This window comes from Leuresthes tenuis, unplaced genomic scaffold, assembly GCF_036924035.1.
Source record: "Leuresthes tenuis unplaced genomic scaffold, fLeuTen1.0.hap1 SCAF_17, whole genome shotgun sequence".
NCBI lineage: Eukaryota > Metazoa > Chordata > Actinopteri > Atheriniformes > Atherinopsidae > Leuresthes > Leuresthes tenuis.
This window is the reverse complement of record NW_027325371.1, coordinates 21,362,098-21,381,388: the sequence shown is the minus strand read 5'-3', so window position 1 is coordinate 21,381,388 and position 19,291 is coordinate 21,362,098. Positions and strand designations below refer to the sequence as shown.

The window sequence follows — 19,291 nt, the reverse complement described above, 5'->3', positions numbered from 1 at the left end:
TGGTCCTTTTCGACATCTGGTTATGGATTATGTGGATATGATTGATCGGGTACAAGGAAAAAGATACATGCTGGTTGTTGTTTGCAGGTTCAGTAGGTGGATCGAGGCCTGCCCCACCTCCAAGGCTGATCACAAGGCTGCAGCAAAATTTCTGTGTAGAGAGGTGTTTCCCAGGTTTGGCATGCCAGACACCATCTCATCTGATAATGGTCCGCATTTTGTTTCACAGGTGACACAAGAAATGTTTAAAATCCTGGGTATCAAGCAGAAGTATGGATGTGTTTATCACCCACAGTCTCAGGGGTCTGTGGAGCGAGCCAATGGTGTCTTGAAAACCAAAATAGCTAAAATCATGGCTGATTGCAATGGCAAACTAACATGGGTAGACGCACTTCCCCTGGCATTGATGGCAATGCGCTCCCAAACTAACCGACTAACGCATCTAACTCCTCATGAGATGCTTACAAGGCGTCCTATGCCTCTCCCACAAACTAGAGGACCATTGGAGGGGCCTGCCATGGCTCAGCTGGAACGTGAGTTGGGAGATTATTTACGTGCATTAACTCAAATCCACAGACTTGTGTTCCAAAAGGTGAAAGAAGCCCACGGCAAAGACGAGACACACATTCCCCTTGACATTCGTGACGTCCAAATTGGTGACCTGGTGTTCATACGGGTGTTTAGGCGACAGTGGAAAGAACCACGTAGGGAGGGACCCTTTAAGGTTGTGCTCACTACTCCCACTGCTTTGAAGGTTGAAGGTAAGCCCTTCTGGTTCCACAAGAATCACTGCACCCGCTATAGGCCACCAGACCCACCTGGACACTTTCCAGAACCGTCGGGGTCTGAGCATGCTGAAAGGGCGGCGCACAGCCTCCCTCAGGACACCGGTTCCAGTCCGTCGCCGACCTCCTCAAGTTCTGAATCACTATCACCACATGGTCAGAGGAGGTCAGCCCGTTTGTCAGCCCGTCGGCACAGACCGCAATCCAGTGACTCAGAGCATTCACATGCTGCTGAGACGCCTGACAGGCCCAGTAACCCTCTTACTGACGCAGGTGCTCCTGCAAGTCAGGTGGTGCCTCAAGACGGCACACCAGCACCTGAAGAGCACCATTCGCAACACACACAGGGCTCTGATGGCGGTGTGGCACGTTCATCAGATGGCCCGTCACATGCATGCCCATCGCCACTTTCACCGCAAGAGGAAGTACCAGGCCGGTCTGACCCACAAACTTTCACATATCCGCCCACGCCGGGAGCGGACTGGTTTACCTCTGATTCAGATTAGCTGCATGTTGGTGTTAACCCTCTGTGGGTTAACAACGGGGGAAATTATAGTAACCACCACTGCTAATCCTCACACAGTCACCCCGCGACACACATTAGACACATGCGCTTTGGCAATGACCACATTAGCCACTAACAGAGGGATAATAGATAGTGATAATGGGGAAATTAAATACATAATGCATGTCAAAGCAGATATATATGATTATGTGTTAACAGAAGAAATAGGGGCCGAGTCAATGGGTAAACATTGGTTGGGATATCCCCAAAACGCGGACTGCAGTGGGGAGGGGACGGTGACCATTCAGGTAAGATGCACCGAGACAATGTGTAAAAACACACTAACAGGACAGAGCATGTCAGTAGAAGAAGCCAGAATCAACGTAAGATTGATGAATAAAAGACAAAGACGGGATTTGAACAAATTAAGAACAGCACATTGGAACACAAATTTGTTCCAACAATGGATACAGTATTCAATAAGCGATATGTTTGCAGAAAGAAGGCAGGAAAAACGGGACTGCATTGCCTGCTATAATGCTAAAAAACTGCCCCAAGTTCAAATATTACCAGGGAGTAAGATAGGGGATTGTCCAGACATTTCCAAATGTTTTCCCCACTGTACTATGCACATGGCAGGGGGACTGTCGGGGTGGAGTGGAAACAAGAAGGTCTGCCCCAAAAAGCCTGCTTTTGATGATTATGACACACTGGCAGTACTTCCCCCAGTGGTGCGCCAGCCTGACGACCTTATCTTTCCTTTCTGCATAGCACGAGGAGACGAATTGGAGGAGGTTACGCAGAGAGCATCTGCAGTGATGACGGATGCGGAGGGATTGGTGAGATGCAGCAGATTAACATGGTACCCGAAACTAACCACAGGAAATGCCACAGGAACCATCAAAATATGTGAGACCAGTCCGAAAGCCCGAATACAATGTAAGCAAATAGTACCAAACGGGGGACATGTGATTTATGAACAAAATTCGTCATATATAGCCCAGTACAGACTGCTGGATTTGGGAAAGGGAACAGAACCATTGGGAGATATCTTTTGGACTTGTGAGAGTAACGCTACTATGTTGCCACACCTACCGGCCAATTGGACGGGCATATGTGCTCCAATAATGTTAACAGGACATTTATCCTTAATTACACAAGAATCAAATGAAACTAAAATACACCTTAGGAGCAAACGAAGTGCTCCTGACTCCTACCCAGATAAGGACTGGGACGTTTGGAAAGCATGGGATTGGAGAGCATCCAATGAAGTTTATATTACCTGGGATCAGATCCCCTTGGGTGTTCCTGATGATAACACTGCTATAGGAGAAGCCTGGATAGAGTCTGGGAGGGGATTAGGCTCGGTTCCGTTTGCAGGAACTATAGCAAACGCCCAATACATAGCTAGAAACAGTCGGTGGGTCAATCTCCTTTGGTTTAATCAACAGAGATTTATGAATTTCACTGTCAAAGGGGTGGCGCTAGTGCGGGAACAATTACATGCAACGTCATTAATGACCTTACAAAATAGATTTGTGATAGAAACATGCATGGCAGAGGATCAGGGAGTTTGTGATGTAATTGGGGAAGAATGTTGCACCTTGATTCCAATGCACACAGGCGCCAACGGTAGTTTGACAGGAGTCCTGAAAGAAATTAAGCTGCTGCGAGATGAACATGTGAAAAATTCCAATTGGAATACGCAAATTACAAGCTTTTGGGACTGGCTAGGTAAATTAGGATGGCTAAAATACCTAAAAATGGCTGGAATAGTACTGGTCGGAATTGTGTTGGTGGTGCTGCTGGTGATCTGCTGTGTCATACCTTTGCTCCGCCTCCTAGTATCATGTCTTTTTGTTAGCATAACTGGACAATTCCCTGTAGTGCTGCTGCAAAGCCACCCAGACGTGGAAGAACGTATAGGGCTGTATGAAATATAGGACAATAGGTAGGAAGGTAGATGGTCGCCGCCTGCTCCCCACAAGGTACGTGTTGTAAATACTCACATACGTGTTGTAAATCCTCACATACATGTTGTAAATATTCACGTACATGGTAAATGGTAAATGGACTTGTACTTGTATAGCGCTTTTCTAGTCTAGCTGACCACTCAAAGCGCTTCACTACATGCCGCATTCACCCCACTCATTCATACAGCACGTCTTAGGATATAACTACGTGCTTTCTAAGCATTCACACACATTCATACCCCCAATGATACACTGGGGGAGCAACGTGGGGTTCAGTGTCTTGCCCAAGGACGCTTCGACATGTATCCTGGGGAAGCCAGAGTCGAACCACCGACCTTCAGATTGGTGGGCGACCTGAGCTACAGCCGCCCATATGACATGTTGTCAATCGTCATATATACAAAGGAAGGCAAGTCTCTCGTATACATATTATACTTATATAACCACTAAAACCTACCATGTCTCCATCACAGACTGTTGGAAATGGCGGAAGCTTTCTTTACCCGACCACATGTGGCCGTGGATGATTGGTTTGGTCACAGTTCTAGCAGAGGGGACTACACACACACACCCGTTGGAACACACCCACCCCTAGCTGCCAACCCATTTGTTCTAAATAGGCACCTTGGTGACTCCCAGCAGGACGAAAGGCACTTCGACCCGCCGTCAGGGGGGCCTGAGTGGAGCCAGTCCCAGACACCTCCAAGGGGGAATCCAGCGAGACCAGCAGCAGATCTATCCGACATCCAGTGGCCACCAGCTTTCCGCAGACCTCCGTCCAACCCGCAAAGTCCAGACGATCCAGAGGATCGAGGGCATCCTTCGGAGATCCACATCAACCAACCAGCAGTTGCGATCCAACCGATGGCAAGACCTACGTCTGTCAGACCGACCTATCTTCAAGTCGGCCCGGGTGATAGGGCTCATATCTCAGCATTCCTGACCCGGCCTTTCGATCAGTACATACAACTCAGTGATCTTCGGGGTGAGATTGGTTGAGATCTACTCTGCGCTGCGAGCAGGTCTCACTCCTATGGCCCGCAAACAGATCCAGAAAGTCAGAAGCTCCGCTCATAGAGGCAAGTACAAACAGAACCTGACTAGGGCGAGAGCAGAGCAAGAGCGACTGACTCAGCAATTGGTCCTTGCCCAACAGACAGCCAACTCTCTGCAAAGGCAGATGGATCGGACCCAGGCTGATTATGATCGGGCTCAGCTAACCCTAACTCAACTGCGACAAGCCAATGCCTCTCTTCTCACATTTTGTCAAAACAGACTGCGGCGACAAACCACTGCAGTCAACGGAATAGAAGCCATACTGAGAAGGGGGGTGGGGGAACCCACCTTACCCCAGGAAGGACCGGCTGCAGGATTAAGACAATAGAAATGGGACTATCTGAAAGAGGATGTATAACATATTACGATGGATTAAAGGAATGAAAGTAATTAAGGCAAAGGTAGTAAATACAGATATACACTTAGTGCTTGGTTATGGATAAAGGGAATAATGATTAATATTAGTAAATCGGTAACCTTGCTGTGTAGGCATGGTTCAATGATGCATTCACAAGTGCATACGCACTGTGAATAAGTATATTGCTACATAGCACTATTTTGTGATGCTCTATAGCAATATACATACGGAAGTAGCGTGGGTGTGAACCCTCGGTTGTAAGCTTAGCCTGCGTCACAGGCACAGGCCTGATGGGTGCTTTTAAATTGGTACAATTTAAGCATTGTCCTAGTGGCAATGAAGCTAGTGAAAACAATAATTAAAAATCTTTCTATAAAAAAAGTTTCAGAGGATTAACCCTCATACGTGTGCCAAGGGTTCGCCCTTAGAACAAACCAAAGGTAACTGGCTGCGTGAGCAGAAATGGACATGGTTTGGTGTGTGCTGTTGCAACTATCATTATGTCACAAGTATATTTACCCTGCATGTTCACGTGTGATTTTTATGGTACGATTAGTTTAGTGTTGACATGTTGTACTGCTGACGTTGCCACCTGGCGAGGGCTTTACCTCTCACAATTTACATGTGAGAGGATGTTTCCCTGGCCATGTCTGCAAGGTTCAGCTAGGAGCCGTCAGGGACGATCACGAGAGCCATCTGGATGGGCCAATCCCAGGATGGATTTTAAGGTGAAGTCGTCCAGCTGTCCTTACAGCTGGAACTTCATCTTCTCGTGATCCTCACTGTGGGATGCATATGTGCTGACTACTTACTGTTGGTGTGGTGTTTTTACCTCTATCATATAACCAGTGTGCTGTACTTCATTACTCTGTGTGTGCACGATATCTACTGGAACGTGGTTTTCTTTGATGGGTGGTCCTTATCAGGACCACAGGGGGGAAATGTGGAGTAAGTTTACCGGGCCCCAAAAGTTATAGAATAAAAAGGCATGCTGTCGAAAAATTGAGGCATGCTGTCGAAAATTAAGGCATGCTGTCGACAATTAAGGCATGCTGTCGACAATTAAGGCATGCTGTCGACAATTAAGGCATGCTGTCGACAATTAAGGCATGCTGACGAAGGATAATATATGGAAAGTACCAACGTTTAGCTCTGTGTAAGGACGAGTCAGGCATTAGGGTCATGGAAAGTACCTAAGGTCAGTGTCGAGTCACGCATCAAGTCAGGAGTAGGGGGAAGGACTATTGCATGAATAAAGGTTTTAAAAAAGGCATGACGAAGGGCCCTGCCACGGGTAAGCTAATTGATTAAAACATAACGGTGGAAGATTGGGGAAAACACGCCATATGAAAGGATGGCCCGGGGAGGAGCGTCCACAGGCCCAACTTGTATAAAAGACGGGACTTTCAGAAGAGTTTTCAGACTTAGCCCGGGCTATGTCTCATGTATGGTCGAATTGTAACTCTGCAATAAAACCATCATTGGACCGCGAACCAGCTGAATCTGTCCCATCTTTGACACTCTGTGACTTCTAATCTTTAACTACTGAGTATAGCACATTAGGTAATTTGGACTCCACAAAAGTCACAACAATATCTCTACAGACATGAGCCGTCTCAGGAAGAAGAGACGGCTCAGGCCCATCTGAACACTAAACGCTAAGGACAAACTTTTTCCTTTGCGCCTTTGATTATGAGCGAATATATCCAACTAATGTGTGAGTCATTTTTTCATCATCACCCGTCTTGTATAGGTACTGTACTTTTCAGCAGCATTAGATTTCTAAGATAATGCGTCATTTGGAAGGTCAGACTTGATAGTTTGTAGTATATTGGGTTCAAACTCTCTATCAAGGCAGACAGCATGAAGGTATGTTTACAGACTGTGTTTGGATCTAAATGTGTCTTTATTCTGTATGAACCTGACATTGTCTCACTGCTCTTTGTATCAATAATGCAGATCAGGACCACTGAGCTCCTGCACGGAATCCCTGATTGTTCAGCAAACATTTAAAGTCAGAGTGAACATTCCCGGCTTCCCCAGTTGTCACTGTCAAGTACAGTCAAATGTGCTAAAGTTGATGTTTTCTTGGCACATTTACTTTTCATCAGGGGAGAAGGGCTGCTGAGCAGAATTTTTACTTCCATAAAGATTCAAGTTACATACACATAATTAACCTCTTGGTGACTGAATGATTAATAGAGGTCCATAATTCATGCATTACTTCAGAAAATTCCTAAAATTGCTGCAGAGCAGCATGATTCTCATGAGAAACCTCATCTGAGCTGCACTGTCACCACTCCTGCAGCACTCTCTCCAGAAGATGGAGACCTTGTGCCAGTGTAGAGATTCCTGCCCGAGCACCAGAGATATCACAGTTAAAAGTCTCAGATGATAAGGAGTTGTTTGTGAAAATATAATGAAGCATCTCAAAAATGTTTTAACCACATTTTCACATTTTTCTGTGTAAAGGTTCATTATAAAAGAAGAGTCCACAAAGCCTGAGTAGCAGACCTGTGCTTCATCTTGACTTGAGGCATTTCAGGAGAAACTGTCTTGCAATTACAACCCCAGGGAGCTTCCCGCAGAATAAATCTGATTTATTTATTGTCAAAACAGCTCAACTTTATTTCACTTCAAGAGACCACTGTAATATACACAGTCTCATGGAATACTAATGACCATTTGAATGATAAAGAATCAATGTAAGTAACTAAGATGACTTTATTAAGATTACTTTATTGTCATGTAGTCACACGAAATGACTCTCCGCATCTGACTCATCCAGGTTGGCACCTGTTGAACACACACATGCACGGGGTGACACAGTCATGGAGACAGATGCCATACACTGGAGCGGTGGGGCAGCCAATTACAGCGCCCGGGGAGCATGGGGGGTACGGAGCGGCGAGAGTAGGAATGGAAGTTATTGGAGGACCCACTCTAACCACAGAGCCTGATAGGTTGTGGGTACAGTGGGACACGTTACCCCGGCGGCTTTGGATTTGCTACCAAACATACAACTGGTTGCTTAGCAGTCGATAGAAAAAATGTCCTACTCGGTTGTAAAGGACGGGGCCGGAGCCCGTAGAAAGAGATATATACGCAGACCGTGTTCTGAAGACATGGCAGCAGTATGTCTGAGTTACCAACGATCTGTTGGCAAACAACACACTCGTCCCTGTGTGGGCTCGAACCACCAACCTTTCGGTTAACAGCCGAACGCGCTGGCCGATTGCGCCACAGAGACTCAATGGACAGTGTAATAATTGTGTCTGAAAATCATTATCCTCCCGAGACCCGGCAATTCATTTTTGTCCTCTGTGCATGACATGAGTCTGAGACCTCTAAGTCAGGCATAACTTATAAAATCTATCTGAGTCCTACTGTCCCTCTCAGAGGACATCCTGGGCTCTGTTTTGCTGCCCCAGTTGTGGGGATGTGGCCAACATATCACATGCACTGTCTTTTGAAAATGGCGGGAATTTCAACGTCCATGTTTTACAGAAACAAGAGAGGTTAGTCGACAATGTTTTGCAGATATCATGTTTCTATTGTTAAAAATCTATTTTTTCTTTAATATCAAAGTCTTTACTTCAATTTAGTAACATTTTTATAAAGACAGTATTTTTAACCCTTTCAAAACATAACTTCTATGTAATGTCCTTTGTAGTGGACATCAGGACTTACTAACCCCCATTTTTAATACATCAGGGAGCAGAGGGCTAAGTGAGGCAGAGAAGATTTTGCTATGAGTTGTGGAGGGAGATTCAGATTTGATGAGATGGATGAGGCCCAGAGAGAGGAGGAAGATGAAAGTTCAGAGGAGGATACTGCAGCTGTTGAGGAGCCTGAGCCTGAGCCCGAAAAAACCCATCGTGTGTTATGGATCAGTAGCAATGTGTAAGCTCGTGTTTTGAAGTTTATTACAGTGTGTAGCAATGGAAATGAGAGCAGTTTTAGTTCACACTCTTGTTCTAACACACACACAGGCACAGTGCACAATCAGTTAAAAACTTGATATGGCAAACTACTGACCATATTGATTTAAATATTCAATAATACATCTGCTGAAAGAGCATTGAACTTATACCTCCCCTTTCTTTATCACTTAAGTTTCAACCCTATTGTGGAAGACAGTAATTCTAATGACAACACTGGACACATCCATCAGAACTGGAAGCCCTCTGACTACTTCCAACAGCACATCGATGACCAAGTTTTTAAAGAAATGTCAGAACGAACAAACAATCGGGAGATGTTGATCACTGGAGGAAGTCTAAAAACCACACCAGAGGAGCTGAAAACCTTCTTTGGCATGTCTATGTACATGGCATGCCTCGGATACCCTAGGATCCGGATGTACTGGGCGGCAAAGACAAGGGTCCCAGTTATAGCTGATGCAATGAGTCGAGACAGATTCTTCAAGATCAGGCAGTCCATCAAAGTCACAAATGATCTTGATGTCTCTGATGAGGAGAAGAAGCGTGATCCCCTCTGGAAGGTGAGATCTCTCTTAAACAGAGTGTCTGTTTAATCTGCCTAGGCCAGGGAAGGCATTTGTAGATGAGCAGATAATTCCATTCACAGGCCGGTGTCCTGTACGACAGTTTATGCCCGGAAAACCAAACCCCACAGGACTGAAAGTATTTCTCCTTGCCAGTCCCAATGGTCTGGTACTGGAGCTTGAAGTGTACAAAGGCAAGAATACGTTCACTGTTGACCAACAACTTGGAATCAGAGGGAATCTAGTCTCCAGGTTGGCACAGTCTCTTTCAACAGGAACACACCTGTATTTTGACAGGTATTTCACCTCCATCAAGCTACAGGATAGCTTGAAAACAAATGGTCTCCTGGGTACGGGGACCATTATGAAGAATTGAATCTCTGCACCATGCAAATCAAAGATGTCAGATGACACCAAACGAAACAACAAAAAACAAGGAAGAGGTAAATCTGAAATGGTTGTTAAAAAACCATCTGAGGTTGCCGTGACAAAGTGGCAGGATAACAAGGCAGTCTTGATGGCCTCCACTGTCCATGGGATAGAGCCTCAGGACAGTTGCATGAGATGGTCAGCAAAAGAGAAGCTCCATGTTACTGTGCCTCGACCAGCTGTTGAAGCTGAATACAACAAAAACATGGGCGGCTACGTTTTGTGCGACCGCATGATCAGCTTCTATCCTATGTCAAGCCGCACAAGAAAATGGATCCGTACAGTCCTGCATTTTGTTGACCTGGCAGCTGGATCGAGTACAGGTCAGACCACCAAGTCTCTGGAAAACCAGAGAAAGAGAGGCTGCAGTATTTCAACTTCAAGCTGCTGCTGGCTGAGGAGATGATTGCTCAGGCACAGGGAGATCACAAGGCTGACAATGTGGCCAGTGACGATGAAGAGATGAGTACTGATGAAGAGTACATTCCAACAAAGAAGAGGAGGCCTGTTGAACCTCAGCCCAATGCCAATGTCCAAAAATACGGGGCAGTCCATGTGCCAAAGATGGAGGAGGCTGCTCATTCATCACGGTGCAGAAGAGAGGGATGCAAAGGAAAAACATCTGTCAAGTGCATCGAGCATAACATGTTTCTGTGTGTTTCAAAGGCCAAAAACTGTTTCCTGTTGTACCATTCATGATACGCTGTGATTTGGAGCTGTATGTGATGCCGTAAATTTGAGTATTCAAACATTGTTGGGTGTTCTGCTAAGTTTAAATTCTTGTTCAAATGTTTATTGTGGGGAGTACCAGTAGGGATATTCCAGTAAATATGTGTTTATTTTGGTGCCATGTTTAACTAACCCTGTTTGGTAGTTTGAAGAGTTGACAGTGAGAAATTGCGATAGTATAGGTCAGACAGAAATGTGCTGATTTCCTCCCTCATGTAAAATAGCCAGATCATTCAGATGTCTTCATCTATTTTAATGTTTATGAAATAAGAAGATTTTTTAAAAGAAATCCACATGAAAATGAATTCGGTATTATAACAATACATCATTACATTTTATATCAAACAAGACCCGATGTCCACCACAAGGGACAGTCCAGAAAAAATAAATAGACAATGTTTTTGAAAAAAAATTGTTGCAGTATGTTTCTTTCAACCACAATACTTAAATTATCATTAAAATATCAAAAAAGCAAAAAAATTTTCCTCTTAGTCCCTCATGGCATACTAATAACCATTTGAATGATAAAGAATCAATGTAAGTACCTAAGATGACTTTATTAAGATTACTTTATTGTCATGTAGTCACACGAAATGACTCTCCGCATCTGACTCATCCAGGTTGGCACCTGTTGAACACACACATGCACGGGGTGACACACCTCATGGAGACAGATGCCATACACTGGAGCGGTGGGGCAGCCAATTACAGCGCCCGGGGAGCATGGGGGGTACGGAGCGGCGAGATTAGGAATGGAAGTTATTGGAGGACCCACTCTAACCACAGAGCCTGATAGGTTGTGGGTACAGTGGGACACGTTACACCGGCGGCTTTGGATTTGCTACCAAACATACAACTGGTTGCTTAGCAGTCGATAGAAAAAATGTCCTACTCGGTTGTAAAGGACGGGGCCGGAGAAAAAGATATATACGCAGACCGTGTTCTGAAGACATGGCAGCAGTATGTCTGAGTTACCAACGATCCGTTGGTAAACACACTCGTCCCTGGGTGGGCTCGAACCACCAACCTTTCGGTTAACAGCCGAACGCGCTGGCCGATTGCGCCACAGAGACTCGATGGACAGTGTAATAATTGTGTCTGAAAATCATTATCCTCCCGAGACCCGGCAATTCATTTTTGTCCTCTGTGCAGGACATGAGTCTGAGACCTCTAAGTCAGGCATAACTTATAAAATCTATCTGAGTCCTACTGTCCCTCTCAGAGGACATCCTGGGCTCTGTTTTGCTGCCCCAGTTGTGGGGATGTGGCCAAAATGGCGGGAATTTCAACGTCCATGTTTTACAGAAACAAGAGAGGTTAGTCGACAATGTTTTGCAGATATCATGTTTCTATTGTTAAAAATCTATTTTTTCTTTAATATCAAAGTCTTTACTTCAATTTAGTAACATTTTTATAAAGACAGTATTTTTAACCCTTTCAAAACATAACTTCTATGTAATGTCCTTTGTAGTGGACATCAGGACTTACTAACCCCCATTTTTAATACATCAGGGAGCAGAGGGCTAAGTGAGGCAGAGAGGATTTTGCTATGAGTTGTGGAGGGAGATTCAGATTTGATGAGATGGATGAGGCCCAGAGAGAGGAGGAAGATGAAAGTTCAGAGGAGGATACTGCAGCTGTTGAGGAGCCTGAGCCTGAGCCCGAAAAAACCCATCGTGTGTTATGGATCAGTAGCAATGTGTAAGCTCGTGTTTTGAAGTTTATTACAGTGTGTAGCAATGGAAATGAGAGCAGTTTTAGTTCACACTCTTGTTCTAACACACACACAGGCACAGTGCACAATCAGTTAAAAACTTGATATGGCAAAATACTGACCATATTGATTTAAATATTCAATAATACATCTGCTGAAAGAGCATTGAACTTATACCTCTCCTTTCTTTATCACTTAAGTTTCAACCCTATTGTGGAAGACAGTAATTCTAATGACAACACTGGACACATCCATCGGAACTGGAAGCCCTCTGACTACTTCCAACAGCACATCGATGACCACGTTTTTAAAGAAATGTCAGAACGAACAAACAATCAGGAGATGTTGATCACTGGAGGAAGTCTAAAAACCACACCAGAGGAGCTGAAAACCTTCTTTGGCATGTCTATGTACATGGCATGCCTCGGATACCCTAGGATCCGGATGTACTGGGCGGCAAAGACAAGGGTCCCAGTTATAGCTGATGCAATGAGTCGAGACAGATTCTTCAAGATCAGGCAGTCCATCAAAGTCACAAATGATCTTGATGTCTCTGATGAGGAGAAGAAGCGTGATCCCCTCTGGAAGGTGAGACCTCTCTTAAACAGAGTGTCTGTTTAATCTGCCTAGGCCAAGGAAGGCATTTGTAGATGAGCAGATAATTCCATTCACAGGCCGGTGTCCTGTACGACAGTTTGTGCCCGGAAAACCAAACCCCACAGGGCTGAAAGTATTTCTCCTTGCCAGTCCCAATGGTCTGGTACTGGAGTTTGAAGTGTACAAAGGCAAGAATACGTTCACTGTTGACCAACATCTTGGAATCAGAGGGAATGCAATCTCCAGGTTGGGACAGTCTCTTTCAACAGGAACACACCTGTATTTTGACAGGTATTTCACCTCCATCAAGCTACTGGATAGCTTGAAAACAAATGGTCTCCTGGGTACGGGGACCATTATGAAGAGTAGAATCTCTGCACCATGCAAATCAAAGATGTCAGATGACACCAAACGAAACAACAAAAAACAAGGAAGAGGTAAATCTGAAATGGTTGTTAAAAAACCATCTGAGGTTGCCGTGACAAAGTGGCAGGATAACAAGGCTGTCTTGATGGCCTCCACTGTCCGTTGGATAGAGCCCCAGGACAGTTGCATGAGATGGTCAGCAAAAGAGAAACTCCATGTTACTGTACCTCGACCAGCTGTTGTAGCTGAATACAACAAAAACATGGGCGGCTTCGATTTGTGCGACCGCATGATCAGCTTCTATCCTATGTCAAGCCGCACAAGAAAATGGATCCTTACAGTCCTGCATTTTGTTGACCTGGCAGCTGGATCGAGTACAGGTCAGACCACCAAGTCTCTGGAAAACCAGAGAAAAAGAGGCTGCAGTATTTCGACTTCAAGCTGCTGCTGGCTGAGGAGATGATTGCTCAGGCACAGGGAGATCACAAGGCTGACAATGTGGCCAGTGACGATGAAGAGATGAGTACTGATGAAGAGTACATTCCAACAAAGAAGAGGAGGCCTGTTGAACCTCAGCCCAATGCCAATGTCCAAAAATACAGGGCAGTCCATTTGCCAAAGATGGAGGAGGCTGCTCATTCATCACGGTGCAGAAGAGAGGGATGCAAAGGAAAAACATCTGTCAAGTGCATCGAGCATAAAATGTTTCTGTGTGTTTCAAAGGCCAAAAACTGTTTCCTGTTGTACCATTCATGATACACTGTGATTTGGAGCTGTGTGTGATGCCGTAAATTTGAGTATTCAAACATTGTTGGGTGTTCTGCTAAGTTTAAATTCTTGTTCAAATGTTTATTGTGGGGAGTACCAGTAAGGATATTCCAGTAAATATGTGTTTATTTTGGTGCCATGTTTAACTAACCCTGTTTGGTAGTTTGAAGAGTTGACAGTGAGAAATTGCGATAGTATAGGTCAGACAGAAATGTGCTGATTTCCTCCCTCATGTAAAATAGCCAGATCATTCAGATGTCTTCATCTATTTTAATGTTTATGAAATAAGAAGATTTTTTAAAAGAAATCCACATGAAAATGAATTCGGTATTATAACAATACATCATTACATTTTATATCAAACAAGACCCGATGTCCACCACAAGGGACAGTCCAGAAAAAATAAATAGACAATGTTTTTGAAAAAAAATTGTTGCAGTATGTTTCTTTCAACCACAATACTTAAATTATCATTAAAATATCAAAAAAGCAAAAAAATTTTCCTCTTAGTCCCTCATGGCATACTAATAACCATTTGAATGATAAAGAATCAATGTAAGTACCTAAGATGACTTTATTAAGATTACTTTATTGTCATGTAGTCACACGAAATGACTCTCCGCATCTGACTCATCCAGGTTGGCACCTGTTGAACACACACATGCACGGGGTGACACACCTCATGGAGACAGATGCCATACACTGGAGCGGTGGGGCAGCCAATTACAGCGCCCGGGGAGCATGGGGGGTACGGAGCGGCGAGATTAGGAATGGAAGTTATTGGAGGACCCACTCTAACCACAGAGCCTGATAGGTTGTGGGTACAGTGGGACACGTTACACCGGCGGCTTTGGATTTGCTACCAAACATACAACTGGTTGCTTAGCAGTCGATAGAAAAAATGTCCTACTCGGTTGTAAAGGACGGGGCCGGAGAAAAAGATATATACGCAGACCGTGTTCTGAAGACATGGCAGCAGTATGTCTGAGTTACCAACGATCCGTTGGTAAACACACTCGTCCCTGGGTGGGCTCGAACCACCAACCTTTCGGTTAACAGCCGAACGCGCTGGCCGATTGCGCCACAGAGACTCGATGGACAGTGTAATAATTGTGTCTGAAAATCATTATCCTCCCGAGACCCGGCAATTCATTTTTGTCCTCTGTGCAGGACATGAGTCTGAGACCTCTAAGTCAGGCATAACTTATAAAATCTATCTGAGTCCTACTGTCCCTCTCAGAGGACATCCTGGGCTCTGTTTTGCTGCCCCAGTTGTGGGGATGTGGCCAAAATGGCGGGAATTTCAACGTCCATGTTTTACAGAAACAAGAGAGGTTAGTCGACAATGTTTTGCAGATATCATGTTTCTATTGTTAAAAATCTATTTTTTCTTTAATATCAAAGTCTTTACTTCAATTTAGTAACATTTTTATAAAGACAGTATTTTTAACCCTTTCAAAACATAACTTCTATGTAATGTCCTTTGTAGTGGACATCAGGACTTACTAACCCCCATTTTTAATACATCAGGGAGCAGAGGGCTAAGTGAGGCAGAGAGGATTTTGCTATGAGTTGTGGAGGGAGATTCAGATTTGATGAGATGGATGAGGCCCAGAGAGAGGAGGAAGATGAAAGTTCAGAGGAGGATACTGCAGCTGTTGAGGAGCCTGAGCCTGAGCCCGAAAACACCCATCGTGTGTTATGGATCAGTAGCAATGTGTAAGCTCGTGTTCTGAAGTTTCTTACAGTGTTTAGCAATGGAAATGAGAGCAGTTTTAGTTCACACTGTTGTTCTAACACACACACAGGCACAGTGCACAATCAGTTAAAAACTTGATATGGCAAACTACTGACCATATTGATTTAAATATTCAATAATACATCTGCTCAAAGAGCATTGAACTTATACCTCTCCTTTCTTTATCACTTAAGTTTCAACCCTATTGTGGAAGACAGTAATTCTAATGACAACACTGGACACATCCATCGGAACTGGAAGCCCTCTGACTACTTCCAACAGCACATCGATGACCAAGTTTTTAAAGAAATGTCAGAACGAACAAACAATCGGGAGATGTTGATCACTAGAGGAAGTCTAAAAACCACACCAGAGGAGCTGAAAACCTTCTTTGGCATGTCTATGTACATGGCATGCCTCGGATACCCTAGGATCCGGATGTACTGGGCGGCAAAGACAAGGGTCCCAGTTATAGCTGATGCAATGAGTCGAGACAGATTCTTCAAGATCAGGCAGTCCATCAAAGTCACAAATGATCTTGATGTCTCTGATGAGGAGAAGAAGCGTGATCCCCTCTGGAAGGTGAGACCTCTCTTAAACAGAGCGTCTGTTTAATCTGCCTAGGCCAGGGAAGGCATTTGTAGATGAGCAGATAATTCCATTCACAAGCCGGTGTCCTGTACGACAGTTTGTGCCCGGAAAACCAAACCCCACAGGACTGAAAGTATTTCTCCTTGCCAGTGCCAATGGTCTGGTACTGGAGTTTGAATTGTACAAAGGCAAGAATACGTTCACTGTTGACCAACATCTTGGAATCAGAGGGAATGCAATCTCCAGGTTGGCACAGTCTCTTTCAACAGGAACACACCTGTATTTTGACAGGTATTTCACCTCCATCAAGCTACAGGATAGCTTGAAAACAAATGGTCTCCTGGGTACGGGGACCATTATGAAGAATTGAATCTCTGCACCATGCAAATCAAAGATGTCAGATGACACTAAACAAAAAAACAAAAAACAAGGAAGAGGTAAATCTGAAATGGTTGTTAAAAAACCATCTGAGGTTGCCGTGACAAAGTGGCAGGATAACAAGGCAGTCTTGATGGCCTCCACTGTCCGTGGGATAGAGCCCCAGGACAGTTGCATGAGATGGTCAGCAAAAGAGAAGCTCCATGTTACTGTGCCTCGACCAGCTGTTATAGCTGAATACAACAAAAACATGGGCGGCTTCGATTTGTGCGACCGCATGATCAGCTTCGATCCTATGTCAAGCCGCACAAGAAATGGATCCATACAGTCCTGCATTTTGTTGACCTGGCAGCTGAATCGAGTACAGGTCAGACCACCAAGTCTCTGGAAAACCAGAGAAAGAGAGGCTGCAGTATTTCGACTTCAAGCTGCTGCTGGCTGAGGAGATGATTTCTCAGGCACAGGGAGATCACAAGGCTGACAATGTGGCCAGTGACGATGAAGAGATGAGTACTGATGAAGAGTACATTCCAACAAAGAAGAGGAGGCCTGTTGAACCTCAGCCCAATGCCAATGTCCAAAAATACGGGGCAGTCCATTTGCCAAAGATGGAGGAGGCTGCTCATTCATCACGGTGCAGAAGAGAGGGATGCAAAGGGAAAACATCTGTCAAGTGCATCGAGCATAACATGTTTCTGTGTGTTTCAAAGGCCAAAAAGTGTTTCCTGTTGCACCATTCATGATACGCTGTGATTTGGAGCTGTGTGTGATGCCGTAAATTTGAGTATTCAAACACTGTTGGGTGTTCTGCTAAGTTTAAATTCTTGTTCAAATGTTTATTGTGGGGAGTACCAGTAAGGATATTCCAGTAAATATGTGTTTATTTTGGTGCCATGTTTAACTAACCCTGTTTGGTAGTTTGAAGAGTTGACAGTGAGAAATTGCGATAGTATAGGTCAGACAGAAATGTGCTGATTTCCTCCCTCATGTAAAATAGCCAGATCATTCAGATGTCTTCATCTATTTTAATGTTTATGAAATAAGAAGATTTTTTAAAAGAAATCCACATGAAAATGAATTCGGTATTATAACATTACATTATTACATTTTATATCAAACAAGACCCGATGTTCACCACAAGGGACAGTCCAGAAAAAATAAATAAACAATGCTTTTGAAAAAAAATTGTTGCAGTATGTTTCTTTCAACCGCAATACTTAAATTATCATTAAAATATCAAAAAAGTAAAAACTTTTTTCCTCTTAGTCTCTCATGGCATACTAATAACCATTTGAATGGTAAAGAATCAATGTAAGTAACTAAGATGACTTTATTAAGATTACTTTATTGTCATGTAGTCACACGAAATGACTCTCCGCATCTGACTCATCCAGGTTGGCACCTGTTGAACACACACATGCACGGGGTGACACACTCATGGAGACAGATGCCATACACTGGAGCGGTGGAGCAGCCAATTACAGCGCCCGGGGAGCATGGGGGGTACGGAGCGGCGAGAGTAGGAATGGAAGTTATTGGAGGACCCACTCTAACCACAGAGCCTGATAGGTTGTGGGTACAGTGGGACACGTTACCCCGGCGTTTTTGGATTTGCTACCAAACATACAACTGGTTGCTTAGCAGTCGATAGAAAAAATGTCCTACTCGGTTGTAAAGGACGGGGCCGGAGCCCGTAGAAAGAGATATATACGCAGACCGTGTTCTGAAGACATGGCAGCAGTATGTCTGAGTTACCAACGATCTGTTGGCAAACACACTCGTCCCTGGGTGGGCTCGAACCACCAACCTTTCGGTTAACAGCCGAACGCGCTGGCCGATTGCGCCACAGAGACTCAATGGTCAGTGTAATAATTGTGTCTGAAAATCATTATCCTCCCGAGACCCGGCAATTCATTTTTGTCCTCTGTGCAGGACATGAGTCTGAGACCTCTAAGTCAGGCATAACTTATAAAATCTATCTGAGTCCTACTGTCCCTCTCAGAGGACATCCTGGGCTCTGTTTTGCTGCCCCAGTTGTGGGGATGTGGCCAACATATCACATGCACTGTCTTTTGAAAATGGCGGGAATTTCAACGTCCATGTTTTACAGAAACAAGAGAGGTTAGTCGACAATGTTTTGCAGATATCATGTTTCTATTGTTAAAAATCTATTTTTTCTTTAATATCAAAGTCTTTACTTCAATTTAGTAACATTTTTATAAAGACAGTATTTTTAACCCTTTCAAAACATAACTTCTATGTAATGTCCTTTGTAGTGGACATCAGGACTTACTAACCCCCATTTTTAATACATCAGGGAGCAGAGGGCTAAGTGAGGCAGAGAGGATTTTGCTATGAGTTGTGGAGGGAGATTCAGATTTGATGAGATGGATGAGGCCCAGAGAGAGGAGGAAGATGAAAGTTCAGAGGAGGATACTGCAGCTGTTGAGGAGCCTGAGCCTGAGCCCGAAAACACCCATCGTGTGTTATGGATCAGTAGCAATGTGTAAGCTCGTGTTCTGAAGTTTCTTACAGTGTTTAGCAATGGAAATGAGAGCAGTTTTAGTTCACACTGTTGTTCTAACACACACACAGGCACAGTGCACAATCAGTTAAAAACTTGATATGGCAAACTACTGACCATATTGATTTAAATATTCAATAATACATCTGCTCAAAGAGCATTGAACTTATACCTCTCCTTTCTTTATCACTTAAGTTTCAACCCTATTGTGGAAGACAGTAATTCTAATGACAACACTGGACACATCCATCGGAACTGGAAGCCCTCTGACTA

The 19,291-nt window shown here is 44.2% G+C and overlaps 4 non-coding genes across 4 annotated transcripts; all 4 read right to left on the bottom strand.

Moving 5' to 3' along the window:
* Positions 1 to 7,853: 7,853 nt before the first annotated feature.
* Positions 7,854 to 7,927, bottom strand: trnan-guu (transfer RNA asparagine (anticodon GUU)). The gene has a single exon. It is a non-coding gene; the product is annotated as a tRNA-Asn (tRNA).
* Positions 7,928 to 11,341: 3,414 nt separating this feature from the next.
* Positions 11,342 to 11,415, bottom strand: trnan-guu (transfer RNA asparagine (anticodon GUU)). The gene has a single exon. It is a non-coding gene; the product is annotated as a tRNA-Asn (tRNA).
* A 3,389-nt stretch (positions 11,416 to 14,804) lies between these two features.
* Positions 14,805 to 14,878, bottom strand: trnan-guu (transfer RNA asparagine (anticodon GUU)). The gene has a single exon. It is a non-coding gene; the product is annotated as a tRNA-Asn (tRNA).
* A 3,395-nt stretch (positions 14,879 to 18,273) lies between these two features.
* Positions 18,274 to 18,347, bottom strand: trnan-guu (transfer RNA asparagine (anticodon GUU)). Its single transcript has one exon. It is a non-coding gene; the product is annotated as a tRNA-Asn (tRNA).
* Between the last annotated feature and the right edge of the window lie 944 nt (positions 18,348 to 19,291).